Here is a 14,368-nt window from a genome sequence, read left to right on the forward strand (position 1 = left end):
CAGGGAGAGCCCCCCTGGAGTAAAGCCGGACCATCTTTAGCGACCGTCCGAATACCTTTCTTAGCGGTGCTGTGGCCGCCCAGGGATCAGGACTCAGCCTTCGTCCCCCTCACACTCTGAAACGATGACAGCACAGAAGAATCAAAACCCGCCCACCCGAGTCCCCCCTCAGCCATCTCCATCCAGGACGCTCAGTTTCTGAGGGCTGGTGGTCGCCAGTTACTAGCCATCCTCTTTGTCACCAAACCAAAGGCCTGTGCCTTTTAATTAAACCTGTTTTCTCCAAGGAAATAATAGGGTAAGTAATACGATAAAATACTGAGAGGAACAATGAATACACTTGCTGCCCACCCCCAGCACCTTTATTTTTAAAGCACTTTTATATCTGCTGTCTCATTTGAATCATTCCCAACGTCTTAATTAACAAGCGTAATATTTATTCCCTTTTTTTTGTTTTTTATTGAAGTGTAGCAGATTTACAACACTGTGTTAGTTTCAGGCAGGTGTACATCATAGTGATTCGGTTTTTTGCAGATTATGTTCCACTAGAGGTTATTACAAGACATTGGGTATAATTCCCTGTGCTTTACAGTAAATCCTTGTAGCTTATCTATTTTCTGTATACAAGTTTGTGTATTTCCTTTTAAAATTGTAATCATGTTAAGAGGTTGTACTGTATTTAAATAGTTATTTTACATGCTTAAAAAATGTGGAAATGGAAAGTCATAAACGTGCATTTTTAAAACCTGTAAGCCGTGATCACAGGCCGCCCAGCAGACCTAAGGCCCCCCACCCTCCGGGACGCAGGCCCCACCAGCTGCGAGCTCTGTGACTTCTCCCCCGCTCCTCCCCTCCTGCGGTGGCTGCTGAGGGGAGCAGGGTCAGGGGACCCGAGGCCAGGGGATCTGCTGGGCAACCCGACAGCCAGGTTGGACTAAATGGGGCCGGGCGGCGCGCCGGAGGTGCCCCCGTGTCCCAGCCCAGCCAGAACCCGCTCGGCATCTGACCCTCCCCCCAACCAGGAGCCTCACAGCGGCGCCGCCGGCCTTCTCTGGGGGCGGCCCCTCCTTCCCAGGAGCGTGGAGACTGGGGGGTCCGCCAGAGGGAGGGGAGCCCAGTGGCTTCCCCATTTGACTTTGCTTCCAACTCTGGGGTCTGTGCATGGGGCAGGCGCTGGGCGAGCCTGTCCATCCTCCAGGACACCGGCGGAGCCGCCGAGCCCTGGGTCATGTGTGGGAGGCGCTGGGGGGGTTGGGGTGTGTGGCAGGGACTTGGTGGGCCTTGGTCCTGCAGGGCGCCCCCCACCCGGGGATGCGACGCCTCGGCAGTTACGGGGGGGTGTGGGGGGGGAGCCGTCTGCCCGTGTCCATCTACACCCCCCACCCCCGCCCTGCACTCAGCACACGCGCCACACACGTACCGCCTATACACACTGCATACACCACACACACACACCCCCCACAGTACACAAACCACACACACCACACACACATACACACCACACACACATACACACACCACACACACACATACACACACACCACACTACACACACCACACACTATACACACCACACACACACACACACCACATACACACACCACACACCACACACATACACACACACCACACTACACAAACACACCACACACTACACACACCACACACTACACACCACACATTACACACACCACACACTACACACACCACACACACATACACACACACACACCACACACTACACAAACCACACACACCACACACTACACACACCACACACTACACACCACACACTATACACACCACACACATACACACACACACACACCACACTACACAAACCACACACACCACACACTATACACACCACACACTACACACACCACACACTATACACACCACATACACACACCACACACTACACAAACCACACACACCACACACTATACACACCACACACTACACACCACACACACCACACACTATACACACCACACACACACACACCACACACTACACAAACCACACACACCACACACACACACCACACACTACACACCACACACACCACACACTACACACACCACACACTATACACACCACATACACATACACACACACCACACTACACAAACCACACACACCACACACACACACTACACAAACCACACACACACATACACACCACACACACATCACAGACACACATCACACACATACACACACACCCCAACATACCCCTCACCCCCCCCACACACCAGATACACACACAGCACACACATATACACATGACACCACACACACCACACACACACCCCCATACACACACACACCACACACATACCCCCATACACACACACACCACACACACACCCCCCCATACACACACACACCACACACACATACACACGTACATACACACCACACACACACACACGCACGGGCACAGGCTCCAGCGCCGCAGGGCAGAGCCCAGCACACTGACCCTCAGTGGCCGCCAGCTGAGCAGAACCACAGGCTGTCACAGAGCCTCAGTAAATTCCATCTCGCCATTGAATCAGTCCTTTTTTAAGGTGTCGAATGGAAAAAAAGCAACACAGCACGTCAACGACTGCACAGCATTCACACGCAGGGGCTGCGGACCCGGAGGAGCAGAGTGCGACCCGATGAGCCCAGTGCCCAGTGAGCCTCGGTGCCTAGGCAGCACGGGGTCCCGGTGTCGGCACCTTCCGCTCCGTCAGGATGCAGCCATCTTTCCCTCTCCTTTCCTCCTCCTCCTCCTTTCTTTTCAATAATTGGATGTGTAAAGGCTTTTGCTTATGCAATATGCCTGTCCCTTTTCATTCCGTTTAATAGCAACATATTTCTTATACTGGTGTTAAAATAGTCAATATCTTTTAAAATGTTCACTGTGTTTTTTTCTGCTACAAGGATAATGCACATTCACAATAGGCCACCTGGTAAATAATGAAGAGCACAAAGAAACTAGGAATTATCCAATTTGCAATAACTTCATCATCCAGCCAAGCAGCCTGGCCCTTCACCAAATGCATGGAACATGCAGTGCTGTCCTCACGCAGGGCTTTAGGGTTTAAAACTGTAACGTGACTCTGGGGCCGACCCCCAGCTACACAGCTCACCAGCCGCAGGAGTCGTCCTGGACCAGGCTGAGCTGACGAGACCCTCATAGTCCTGGAACTCTCTCACCTCCCAAATGTCGGCCTCCTTCCACTCTCTTCTTTCTCGTCCCTCCACAGACCAGGAGGAACCATGGCAGAGCTGGCAGCGTGCTGTGGTGCGATGAATTGTGATCTGTCCTTCCTTCCCAAGAAGTGAACTGGATCAGCCCAGCTTATACTCAGCTGCCCCCTAGGGCCTGGTGTATATGGGTTCCCAGCAAAGGCCAGGCAGACACCCTCAAGGAGGCCTCTTCGGGTCAGCCCCTTCCCCGAGAACTCTCCATCACCTCCATTGCTGATGGCAGGGTGTCCCTGACACCGCAGGCTCCTGCTCATGGCTGATTTTACTCAGTGGACAAGTGGATAACCCGTCCTAACTAAGCCAATCACAGTTTCCATTACACAAATTAGGTTTCAAGGTTTTGTAGGGAGGAAAAACTTCCCTCCACCCTCTTAGGTTCTGTGATGGGGCCTGAGAATTAAACCAACATAAGACAGATTAGCAGGAGAAAAGCACATATAGATTTTATTTAATATTTTTGTGTACACAGAGGAGACTTCATAAGGAAAATGGAGACTGAAGAAGCAGTTAGGATCCAGAGCTTGTACACTTCTTAAACAAAGATATGATAAGTCCTGGCGCTGTGACGAGGTAAGCTGTGGCACAGAGACTAGGAAACATACAAGCCCCAACAGGAGATCAGGGTCATGTTACTGGGCTTGCCCAGATCCCTTTCTGCGTCGACCCCCTTCTCCAGTGATAAGAATGTTCTGCTCTCCCTGGTGCAGGGGGGGGGCTTCTTCTCCACGGGAAAGTTCATGCCCTGCTTTCAGGTAGAGAGAGGCCAGAGAGCCACTCCTGTAACTGCTGCTTCTCAGGTACCTTGGCCCAGAGCAATCAAGATGCCAACGTGGTGTGTTTGGTGGGAGTGGGAGGGGGGAGCGTGTTCTGAACCCTTCGTGGAGACCCAGGGACCACAGAGACCAGCATGTGAGCGGGAAGCAGGGTGTGTCACATGGCGGCCCAGCCCCGTGCTCACCGAGGGCCGAAGGGCAGTCTGAAGAGGCTGAGGAGGACGGTCCAGAACCCAGACAACTGGGGGAGCGAGCTCGTGCTCACCCCCAGTCCCTAAATCTAGTCCACATCACGACCCCAGGGGGGACCCCCTCCAGGATGGGCGCCATAGCCTGGGGCCCACCCAAGGCAGAGGCCAAACATTTGCGGGGTGCACAGCACCCAGTTCAGTGTCTCGATGAGAAAGTTGAGAGTTGGGACTTAGCGAGACCTCCTCCCCCCCCTTAACAACAGCAGGTGTGGAAGTGACAAGGTGCCCCTAAGGGGCCGTGACCCACCGTGCTGCTTCGTGGTGACAGTGCAGAGCTGAGTAGTGACATCAACGTCCTTCTCCAGAACTTCACTGCAGGGACAAGGCTGAACTACACACGTGAGAAGACCTTCCTACCTGAATACCATTCATAAAATCCTCAAATGGACATCCGTACACTGAAATGTGATGCAGACATTTAAATCCAGTTCATACAAAGATTTTTTTCCAAGAATTATAAGAAAAGTAAAACAAACATCTTTATTCTAAAAATTATATATGTTCATTAAAAAAAAGAAGAATCTAAACAACACTGGGAAAAACCAAAATAAAGTAAAACTAATATTGAGTCCCAACACTCGCCATGTGGTCAGCAGAATCATGGCCCCCAAAGATGTCCACATCCTGATCCCCAGAACCTACGAATATGTTAGGTCAAAGGAGAATTCACGTTGCAGTTGAAATTGCAGGGGTTTTTTTTTTGTTTGTTTTTAAAGATTTATTTATTATTTAATTTATTTGGCTGTGTTGCTTCTTAGTTGCGGCACGCAGGATCTTCGCTGAGGCATGCAGGATCTTTCATTGCAGCGCTCGGACTTCTCTCTAGTTGTGGTGCACAGGCTCCAGGGTGCCTGGGCTCTGCAATTGTGGCGCACAGGTTCCAGAGCACGTGGGCTCTCTAGTTGGGGTGCACGCAAGCTCAGTAGTTATGGCGTGGGGCTTAGTTGCCCCGCAGCATGAAGGATCCCCGTTCCCTGACGAGGGATCGAACCTGCGTGCCCTGCATTGTAAGGCAGATTCTTTACCACTGGACCACGAGGGAAGTCCCTGAAACTTCATTTGTTAACAGCTGACCTTAAAATGAGAAGATTATTCTAGATAATGTGCGTGGGCCCAGCGTGATCACAAGGGGCCTTAAACCAGAGAGAGGGCAGCACCGGCTGAAGACAGAGGGGCCGGGGCCGGGCAAAGCAGCAGCTCTGGAAGCTGGGAAAGGCAGGAACAGACCCCACCCTGGCCTCCTGAAGGAACATAGCCCTGCCAACGCCTTGATTTTAGGCCAGGGAGACTCACTCCAGACCCCTGACTCCAGATGGTAAGATAACTGTGTCCTCATAAGACACTGTTTGTGGTAATTTGTCACAGAGGCGATAGGAAACCGACACACAAAACATTCAGTGCATTTGGGGAAGCCTCATTTTGAATTTCTGTTTAAGGGTGTAAGCATTTTTCTGTTCACTCTTTTCTCTGCCTTTTAAAAAAATTATACCCTCCATTCAAATTTTTCATCCATCCTTTTTCGTTAAATGTCATGTAGTAAGAATTTTCCAATGACATTAAAAATTCTCAAGAACATAAATCTGTCTATCTCTGTGGGAATGTTCCCAGCCAAATCTCTAAACACAATAAAAATCTCCAGATAGGATCCTGCGGGGTCAGGTTACCCGTGGACCGGGAGCAGCTCCACTGAAGGTGCCAGTCGGCGCCGGTAGCTTCGGCATAAACATAACATCTTGCAGACGTGCGGCAGCAGGCACGTCCGGGGCACCAAGCGGCGAGCTGTCAGTCTCCATGTCTGCTCGGCTGCTGGGCGGGAGTCCCAGCCCCAGTGTTTGGCCTGAGTCCTCGCCCCGCAGGGACAGAGAAGGACTTGGAGGCACAGCTGGGCTCCTCAAGCTAGCCTTCATTCATTCTTTCCTTCATTCATTCAACAAACACGTATTGGGCATAAGTGCCAGATGCTGAGAAATGAGAAATAGGAGGGAGTGAGCTTTGCGCGGTGTTTCCACTGTCTTCATAAGAATGAAATACGGTACATGAGCCATGAGAAATAAAATGTCCAGAGAGGTAAGTGCTTATCTGTGCTGGGAGAGCCCGATCACACCTCTCACCGCGGCTGTGGCCTCGTGACCGTGTGTCCAGCTGGACTGAGAGCCCCTGGGGACAGGGCACGCCGTCTTACTCATGTGCGTTCAGAACCTCTCACAGAATAGGTACTTAATCACTATTGGTTGATTGAATAAATGTAAATGAATCAACCCACAAAGCAATTCTGCCTGTCACTTCCCTGAGTCTTTCTGAAGGATCCTTGTTCATTAAAAATGAGAGTCTCCTGGAAAGTCCAGGGTCTGGAACTCATCAAGGAAGTGGCATTCACGGGTGTGACACCTATGGAATTCCCTTGCAGGAGGAAGGCATGGCTGACACAGATAGACAGTAATTTTGCTGATAAGAAGGGCTTTAGGGAAGATAGGTCCTAAAGACGTGTATTCATTCTGCAAATTGAATGAACGTCTTTGGTGAAGATGAGTGGGTCTAGGAGCAGAGAAGAATGCGTCCCATCTGAAATGCAACACATGGGGAGAAGGTTAAGGAGAACGCACCGGCAGAATTGTACCCCTTCCATCCTTTCCCACAGAGTAATTTGATGGCATGTTGCTGCAGGATTTGAAATTGCAGCTCAAATAATGGAAATGCTACAAGCTAGCCAGTGTTTCCATGGGTTGACGGATTAAGGGGCTTTCCTCAAAGCTGCACGTAGTATATGCTAGTCAGATCAGTTCATCCGTGGATGTTACAGATTATTGACACCAAGAATATATGATACTTTGAGAAGGGAAAACGAACAGATCTACACCAGTGCCTAAGGACTGCAGATGTCAGGACACCAAGAAAAGCCAGGATATTCTCAGTCTTGTGGAAATAAATGAAAACCATCCAGATGAGAGCGGGCAGAGGCCGTTCACACAGAGCCTGCCGGGGAGGGGGGCTGGCCTTGGTCAGGAGCCTTTGGGAGAGGCTGAAAGGCAGGCAGGGCCGTGGGGCAGCTCTCCAGGGGGAGAAGGGAGGGTATTTGGGGGCCCTCGACGGAGGCTGAAGTGGGGCAGGTGCAGTGCGCCCACTAGAAGGGCTTCCTCAGGATTGGCGTCTCTGGCTGGTCCTCGGGGGAAGCGGGGACAGACTCAGGGCAGCGGTCAGTGACGATCCAGTCCTGGCCGCTTGGTCGACTGTCACTGGGTTGTTGTTGGGCTTCCTGGACTGGCTGCAGGACCCCCTCCACGTGTGAGCTCCGCAGGCTGGGCCCTGGGCCGTGACTGCAGAGGATGGGCTGGGCCCTGGGCTGCCTGCTGCAGGTGTGGGCCAGGCTCTATTTTTTGTGTGTTCTGGCCGTTGTTCGTTGAAATACGGTAGCCCCCACCCATCCACGGTTTCTCTTTCCGCAATTTCAATTACCTGTGGTCAACTGTGATCTGAAAATATTAAATGGAAAATTCCAGAAGTAAACACTTGATAAATTTTAAATTGTGTACCGTCTGAGCATCGTGATGAAATCTTGTTCTATCCTGCCCGGGGCATGAAGCCTCCCTTCGCCCAGCACAGCCTGCTCGCCAGTCACTTAGCAGCCGTCCTGGTTATCAGATCAACTGCCGAGGTGTCACAGCTTGTTTTCAAGCGACCCTTACTTTACTTAGTAACGACCCCAAAGCTCAGGAGGAGTGATGCTGGGAATTCAGCACACTGTGCCTAGCTTATAAACTAAATTCTGTCACAGGGGTGTGTGGATAGAAAACACATCGTGTATGGAGGGTCCGGTACTATCTGCGGCCTCAGGCACTCACTGGGGGTCCTGGAACACTTCCCCGAGGATCCGGGGGACGATCATACGTGTTAAGAACCTAACCCTTAAAAACTGGCTTTTGAATTGATGGCGCTGCAGACCTGCATGCTTCATGTTTCAGTAGGGACGACAGGAATTCCCACTTTTCAATCCCATATTCACGGGGTCTAACTTGGGTACAATTTCTTTCAAAATAATATTCATACTCATCTCCCCAGTGGAACAAGATTCTGAGATTTCTTTACCTATAGGCAGCTCTAGTGGGTAAGATGAGAACATAACTTTTCCCTTCCTACTATAGAGACATAAGTCGGTAGAAAGGGTTCTGTTCTACAAAGAGCTTTAAGAGGTACTTAGTATTTCCTAGATTTAAAAAAAGCCTTGAGGAAGTCTTATTAATGTCCTGGGAGAAAACGAGTCAATCGACTCACAGAGAGTACAGCACGGCACAGGCAGACCACTTGGCTGTCACCGTTTATATGCAATTTTAAAGCAATTTCTAATCAGAGGCAGTAGCTCCTGTGCTCTGTCTGTCTGTCTCCCTCTCCCCTCTCTCCCATTTCTGCCCTCATTTTCCTGGGTCGTCCTGCAGGACCTTCCTCGGGGCAGCCGTAGCCCTGCTCCCACACTGCTGGGTAGATTAACCAGCGGTTCCAAATGATGAGCTCAGGGATTAGGCATTATTTCAAATTGGTGCCACAGAGTTCAAAATAGGCAGGAATTATTTTTCTGTGGCAGCATCCTTGGCCCAAGAGAAAGGGAAAAAAATGTCACTTTTGTCACAATTGTATACTGAACGTGATTAGAGGAAGATGAGCATGAAGTATAATTGGAAACACGTGTTAGAAAGAGTTCTTGATTTTTACATGAGGACAGGAAGTAGAAACAATATTTGACCTTTTGGAGGTAAAAGTTACCTATTGAGGTAAAAGAGAAACATCTGGAGGTGACGCAGAAGACGTTCCTATTTGAAAATAAAAGAAACCAGTGTTTGCAGGGATACCACGTGGGCAACGAACTATCAAGCTTTAACGTATTCATCTTTGCTGTCTCGTCCTGTGAAAGTACCCTTTTCCTTCAGAGAATAGGTTACTGAGTCTACTGAGCCGTATCTGAATTTTCCCTAAATCTCTGCTCCTGTCTTTAAACAAGTTGCTAGAGTTCAGCTGTTTTTCAAAGACCCTGCGACCCCAGCCTGGGCTGAGAGGAGTGTTCATTCAGGAAGTGGGAGCTGAAGGAGCCCTGTAAGGAGAACCCAGTTGCCCTCAGATGAGGAAACAGATGGCCTGAGAGGACCCCTGCCCTCTGGTTCTCAGTACAACGACTCTCGGAATGTTGCTGTTCCCAGGCAAAGATTCTCTGTGCAGAGAGTGAACCCTCTTCTCCCTCCTCTTCTCCTTCTCCTTCTCTGTCTCCTTCTTCTGGAGCATTTTGTCTGGGGATTCTAGGCATTAAAGAGTTTAGTAATAACTGCATTTCCTTCAACTGGAAACTTGCCACCTGGCCCCTCCCCAGTTGGAATCATCCCAATTCCCTGAAGAAGGAAGACCCAGGACACCCCCGGACACAGGAGGGCCAGCACCTGGGGTCCCTGTCGCTCTCCCCAGTTACCAGTTTGCCTCTAAATGCTCGGAATTCCTCTGTTTTTCTACTTGGCTTCTAACGTTGCCAGCTTGGGAGCAGCGTGAGCGGTTTCCAGCCCCAGACTGCGTCATGGTCACACACGGAGGCTCCTGAAGCGTCTTCCTTCCTGCAGCTCCTGGAGCATCCCGTGAATGTGGAAAGATTCTACCTTTTCCTGAGAACTCCTTCTTTCAGTTCCTCTCACGTAAATGAGCTAAACAGCTAAACACACTTGGTTTTAATAATTTTAGTCGGAAATTAAGGTGCTTTGCCCCAGTTCCAGAAGCCGGCCGTTCGGTGTCCCTGCCCAGCTTCCAAGGGGAGAGCCACACCTAATTCAGAACGAGACCATCGTGCGCAGTGGCAGGTGCCCCGGGGTGGAATCTCTGCTCGCTTCACTTGGTTTTGCTGTGTGTTGTTTTAATTGTGTGAACTCACAGATCCATTTTACGGTTAATTAGACTGCAAATCCTAAACACGCAAATACAAACATACTGGCGATCTTTTCCTTTAAAAAGATAGTCTGTGGCAATAATCAATATTTTATACATTATATAGCAAAACATGAGGAAGGGGGTCTTTTGTGGATGCATGGGCCAAAATCACCTTGCCAACTGCTGCCTGCGGTCCTCTGAGGGCAGGAGATTTCAAACGTTGTCACAGGTTTGCTGTCATTTGATGCTTTCACGCGTCTCTCCCGGTGACACGTGACAGCTTGAGGAAATGGCCGAGTCTCTTAGGGGTGAGTGCCCGCAGGTGAGAAGGTCCTTGTAATGGCAGCATACAAGCTTCCCTTTATTTGGTGTCTTGGACACCTTTTCCCTAGGACGTGCCTCTGAGGGGTCTTGGGGGACCCACGCCTCTTGCACTCTGGGGGAACTGGGCAGAGCGGCTGCGGCCCTGCCCTGCCTGTCCCTCCCCTCAGGCTCCCGCATGGACGGTCCACCCGTTGGGCATGGCCCCCGGGAGCGCCTGTGCGACCCTCCTCCAGGCCAGGCCCCGTCCCCCTCCACTGCTGCTGCTCTGACCTTTTGTTGCCTTGTGTGACCTGCCTGCACAGCACGGTGAGTTCTGAGCCTTCGGAAAACATTTCTGCATCCTCAGAGTGAGTGTGAAATCTATGGGCATAATTTTGAAGAGTTTTAAACAATTATCTGAATTGCTGACTTAGTGTGAAACATTAGTGCTTTTTAAAAGTTTTCAAATGGTCTGCTTTACAACCAAAACGAATGAGACATTTCTCTGGGCCGAGGACACAGCACATCAACTCCTGGGCAACACTCCGCTGCGGAGGCGGCTCTGGACCCTGAGTTCCCTCTGGTCCCACCCGGCCCTTCCCCGCCGTCGGCTCCTCAAGGAAAATTCCCGGCGTGTCTTCCCTTCAGGTTACAGGAAGCAGGGCTGTTTGCTCTAATAACAGGACTGCGGTTGTTTTATAAACCTATGGGTGGATTTTTTACTGACAAAGGGAATGTTCAGAATACCAGCTGTAAACTGCAAACCCACTTGCTCTTACTTTCCTCCAAGTGCAGTAGTTACGTGGGAATATAGCCAGCGTTCAGCTCTCTGACGTCAAAGGCTGAAAAGTCAGGGTCACGCTTGGGGCCGTGATACCCCCGCACACCCCCCAGCTGTGCACCTGTCACAGGTCACGCGCTGCCACGAGGTGACAGCAAGCTTCCCTGGAACATCATCCGTTCCAGCGTTGGGCTTGAACATTTCCCCAAGATGGACTCGGTACAAATTCCCATCAGTAAGTACCCAGCGTCCGGCCTTTCTGGGAAGAGGAGCATGTGGTCCCCATCAGGCGGAGCCTTCGGACTCTCTTTGCCCCAAATAGCAGGGGTTTTGCTCTCCTATCACAAAGTCTGGAGGCGGTGTTCTCAAGGAAGAAGACTGTTGCTCTCTTGCCGTGTTTTAGCTCCAAGGCACTGGCGTCTTCTCAGGCCCGTTCCCCCGGTTAGAGGATGGGGGCCAATCTCGCGGGAGAAACGAGGGGGTCTCTCCTCACATGGCCCTCGTTTGGCAGGTTTGAAGGCCCCCCCCCATGAAGACCACGTCAGAGTGCTGGCCGGGCGGGGGCCGAGCCCTCGGGTAAAGTGATCACTCAGAGGAGAACAAAACAGCCAGATGGCCAGCAGTCACTTCTGGGCGGGGCTGAGCCCTGTGCATCACCCAGGAAGGGCGCTCGGGAACAAAGCTGGGCTCCGAGGGTGGTAAGGAGACAGCAGACCATTGCACGGCCTCAGGCCCAGGCTCTGTGCTCCAGCCAAGCCTGAGACAGGGAGCCCTCGTCACTTCAGAACGGGAAACTGACCGTGCGCATGGACACGGCCAGACCAGGTGCAAAAGTGGAACCCTGACCCACAGCCTGCAGCAACCAGCCCAGGGCCCAGCCCGCCCTCTGCACTCACCAGTTTAGTAACCAGCCCCTCACCTGTGCTCACCTGCCCTGAGACCAGCCGCCCTCTGCACTCACCAGCCCAGGGCCCGGCCCGCCCTCTGCACTCACCAGTTTAGAAACCAGCCCCTCACCTGTGGTCACCTGCCCTGAGACCAGCCCGCCCTCTGCACTCACCAGTTTAGAAACCAGCCCCTCACCTGTGGTCACCAGCCCAGGGCCCGGCCCGCCCTCTGCACTCACCAGCCCGGGGCCCGGCCCGCCCTCTGCACTCAACATCCCAGGGCCCAGCCTGCCCTCTGCACTCAACATCCCAGGGCCCAGCCCGGCCTCTGCACTCACCAGCCCAGAGGCCAGCCCATCCTCTGCACTCACCAGCCCAGGGCCCAGCCCGTCCTCTGCACTCACCTGCCCAGAGGCCAGCCCGTCCTCTACACTCACCAGCCCAGGGCCCAGCCCGCCCTCTGCACTCACCAGCCCAGGGCCCAGCCCGCCCTCTGAACTCACCAGCCCAGGGCCCAGCCCGCCCTCTGCACTCAAAATCCCAGGGCCCAGCCCGCCCTCTGCACTCAACATCCCAGGGCCCAGCCCGGCCTCTGCACTCACCAGCCCAGGGCCCAGCCCGCCCTCTGCACTCACCAGCCCAGGGCCCAGCCCTCCCTCTGCACTCACCTGCCCAGGGTCCTGCTGAGGTCAGGCTGTGTCTCCAGCAAACAGTCCAGGAAGCCCAACACCAAGCCCACAACAGTCGGCCAAGCGGCCAGGACTGGATCGTCACTGACTGCTGCCGTGATTCTGTCCCTGCTTCCCCCTGAGGACCAGCCAGAGACAGCCTTTTACTTGTTTGTAGAAAATAATCTGCAGCAAATGTCACCTAAAATGGCCAGCCAGCCCACAGCCCATCCTGGACACCCCGCGGATGGACAGACAGTGACCCGGGGCACAGGGAGGTGGCTGTCGCCATGCTCTGTCCCTGCTGGGCTCCTCAAACGGCGTTTCTTTGTCCAGGCACAGAGGGAGGCTTTTCCAGGCACCGTTGGGACCTGTGTGCCCCAGGCAGCTAAGACGGTGGCACGCAGGCCGCGAGCTGATGAACACGACTGTCTGGGTTGTGGTTACTAAGCTCCCACCCCTCCCTGTTGCTCCTCTCGAGGGAAAGTTGTGTCGTGCAGACCTTAATGCTGGAACGCGGGCCCTCCCTCAGGCCAGCGCATTTCTCCACGTGTGACCTCGGCAGGGACCCAGCCCCGCGAGGCTCCAGCCGTGACAGAGGCTGAGGGGCCACAGCCCCCACCCCTGCAGGGCCTCGGCGCCCAGCCTGGTGGGCAGACAGCCCAAGCTCAGCCGTTTTCCCACAAAACGGGGCCAGCAGGGAGATGGACGGACTGTAGCCCCTGGCCCAGAGATGAGAACAGAAGTGCCTTGTGTCCCGACGGGACCCGAGGCCGCGGGCGGCTCAGAAACCCTCACGGGTCCCCTAGCTCTGGGGTCCCCAAGTGGGCTGCCGGCTGCAGTGCTGGCCCCTCACGTCTCCTCCGCAGACAGGACCCCAGAGAGGAGGTGGCGGGCGCAGGAACCCTGGTGCTCTGGACCTAATGTCCCCCAAGTGCACCCCCGGGTGGGAGTGAGGAGGGGGGCGCCTGAGGTGGGATCAGTGCCCTTGTAAGAAGAGGAGGAGGTCAGGCGCCGTCCTCGGGCCAGGAAGAGGCCTCACCAGGAACGGAATCTCAGCCCCCGTCTCTGTCCCTGAGCAGCGGAGCGGGTTCCAAGCAGATCTGAGCCGCACGGAGCACCTGACCCCTTAGGATGCTTTAAATCTCGTGTTTCTGTTGTCACTCTCACCTCAGCCTTTGCTATTTGTGTATTTGTGCCTCCCCATGTTGCCTGGATGATGCCATCTAATGATTTATTTACTCTATTTTCCAAAGAATCTGTTTGTCACCCCCTTTCCCTCTCATTAAACTCTGCTTTTATCTTTAGTAATTCCTTCCCTCTGCTTCCCTTTAGGTTACTTTTTGTTCTTTCCCCAGCTTTTTGAGTCACATGCTTAATTAATCTATTCTCAGTCATTCTTTTTTATTATTACAAGTGTTTGAAGCTATGAATTTTCCTCTTCTGGCTGGACTTTTTGTTGACCTCAAGAATTTATTCTAAACTAATATGAAAGCAGAAATGCCTGTTAGTAAATGTGATTTCTATTAAAAGGGGACAAAGGAGGGAA

The 14,368-nt window shown here is 52.6% G+C and overlaps 1 long non-coding RNA gene across 1 annotated transcript in view; it reads right to left on the bottom strand.

Moving 5' to 3' along the window:
• Positions 1–3,731: 3,731 nt before the first annotated feature.
• LOC130706073 (uncharacterized) overlaps positions 3,732–14,368 on the bottom strand; it is a 64,387-nt gene continuing 53,750 nt past the window's right edge. The window contains exons 3-4 of the long non-coding RNA XR_009006462.1: positions 12,820–12,958; positions 3,732–6,847 (exon numbers count right to left, since the gene is read on the bottom strand). This is a non-coding gene — a long non-coding RNA (uncharacterized LOC130706073). The remainder of the gene's footprint in view (positions 6,848–12,819; positions 12,959–14,368) is intronic.

This window comes from Balaenoptera acutorostrata, chromosome 21 (assembly GCF_949987535.1).
Source record: "Balaenoptera acutorostrata chromosome 21, mBalAcu1.1, whole genome shotgun sequence".
In the NCBI taxonomy this organism is placed as follows: domain Eukaryota; kingdom Metazoa; phylum Chordata; class Mammalia; order Artiodactyla; family Balaenopteridae; genus Balaenoptera; species Balaenoptera acutorostrata.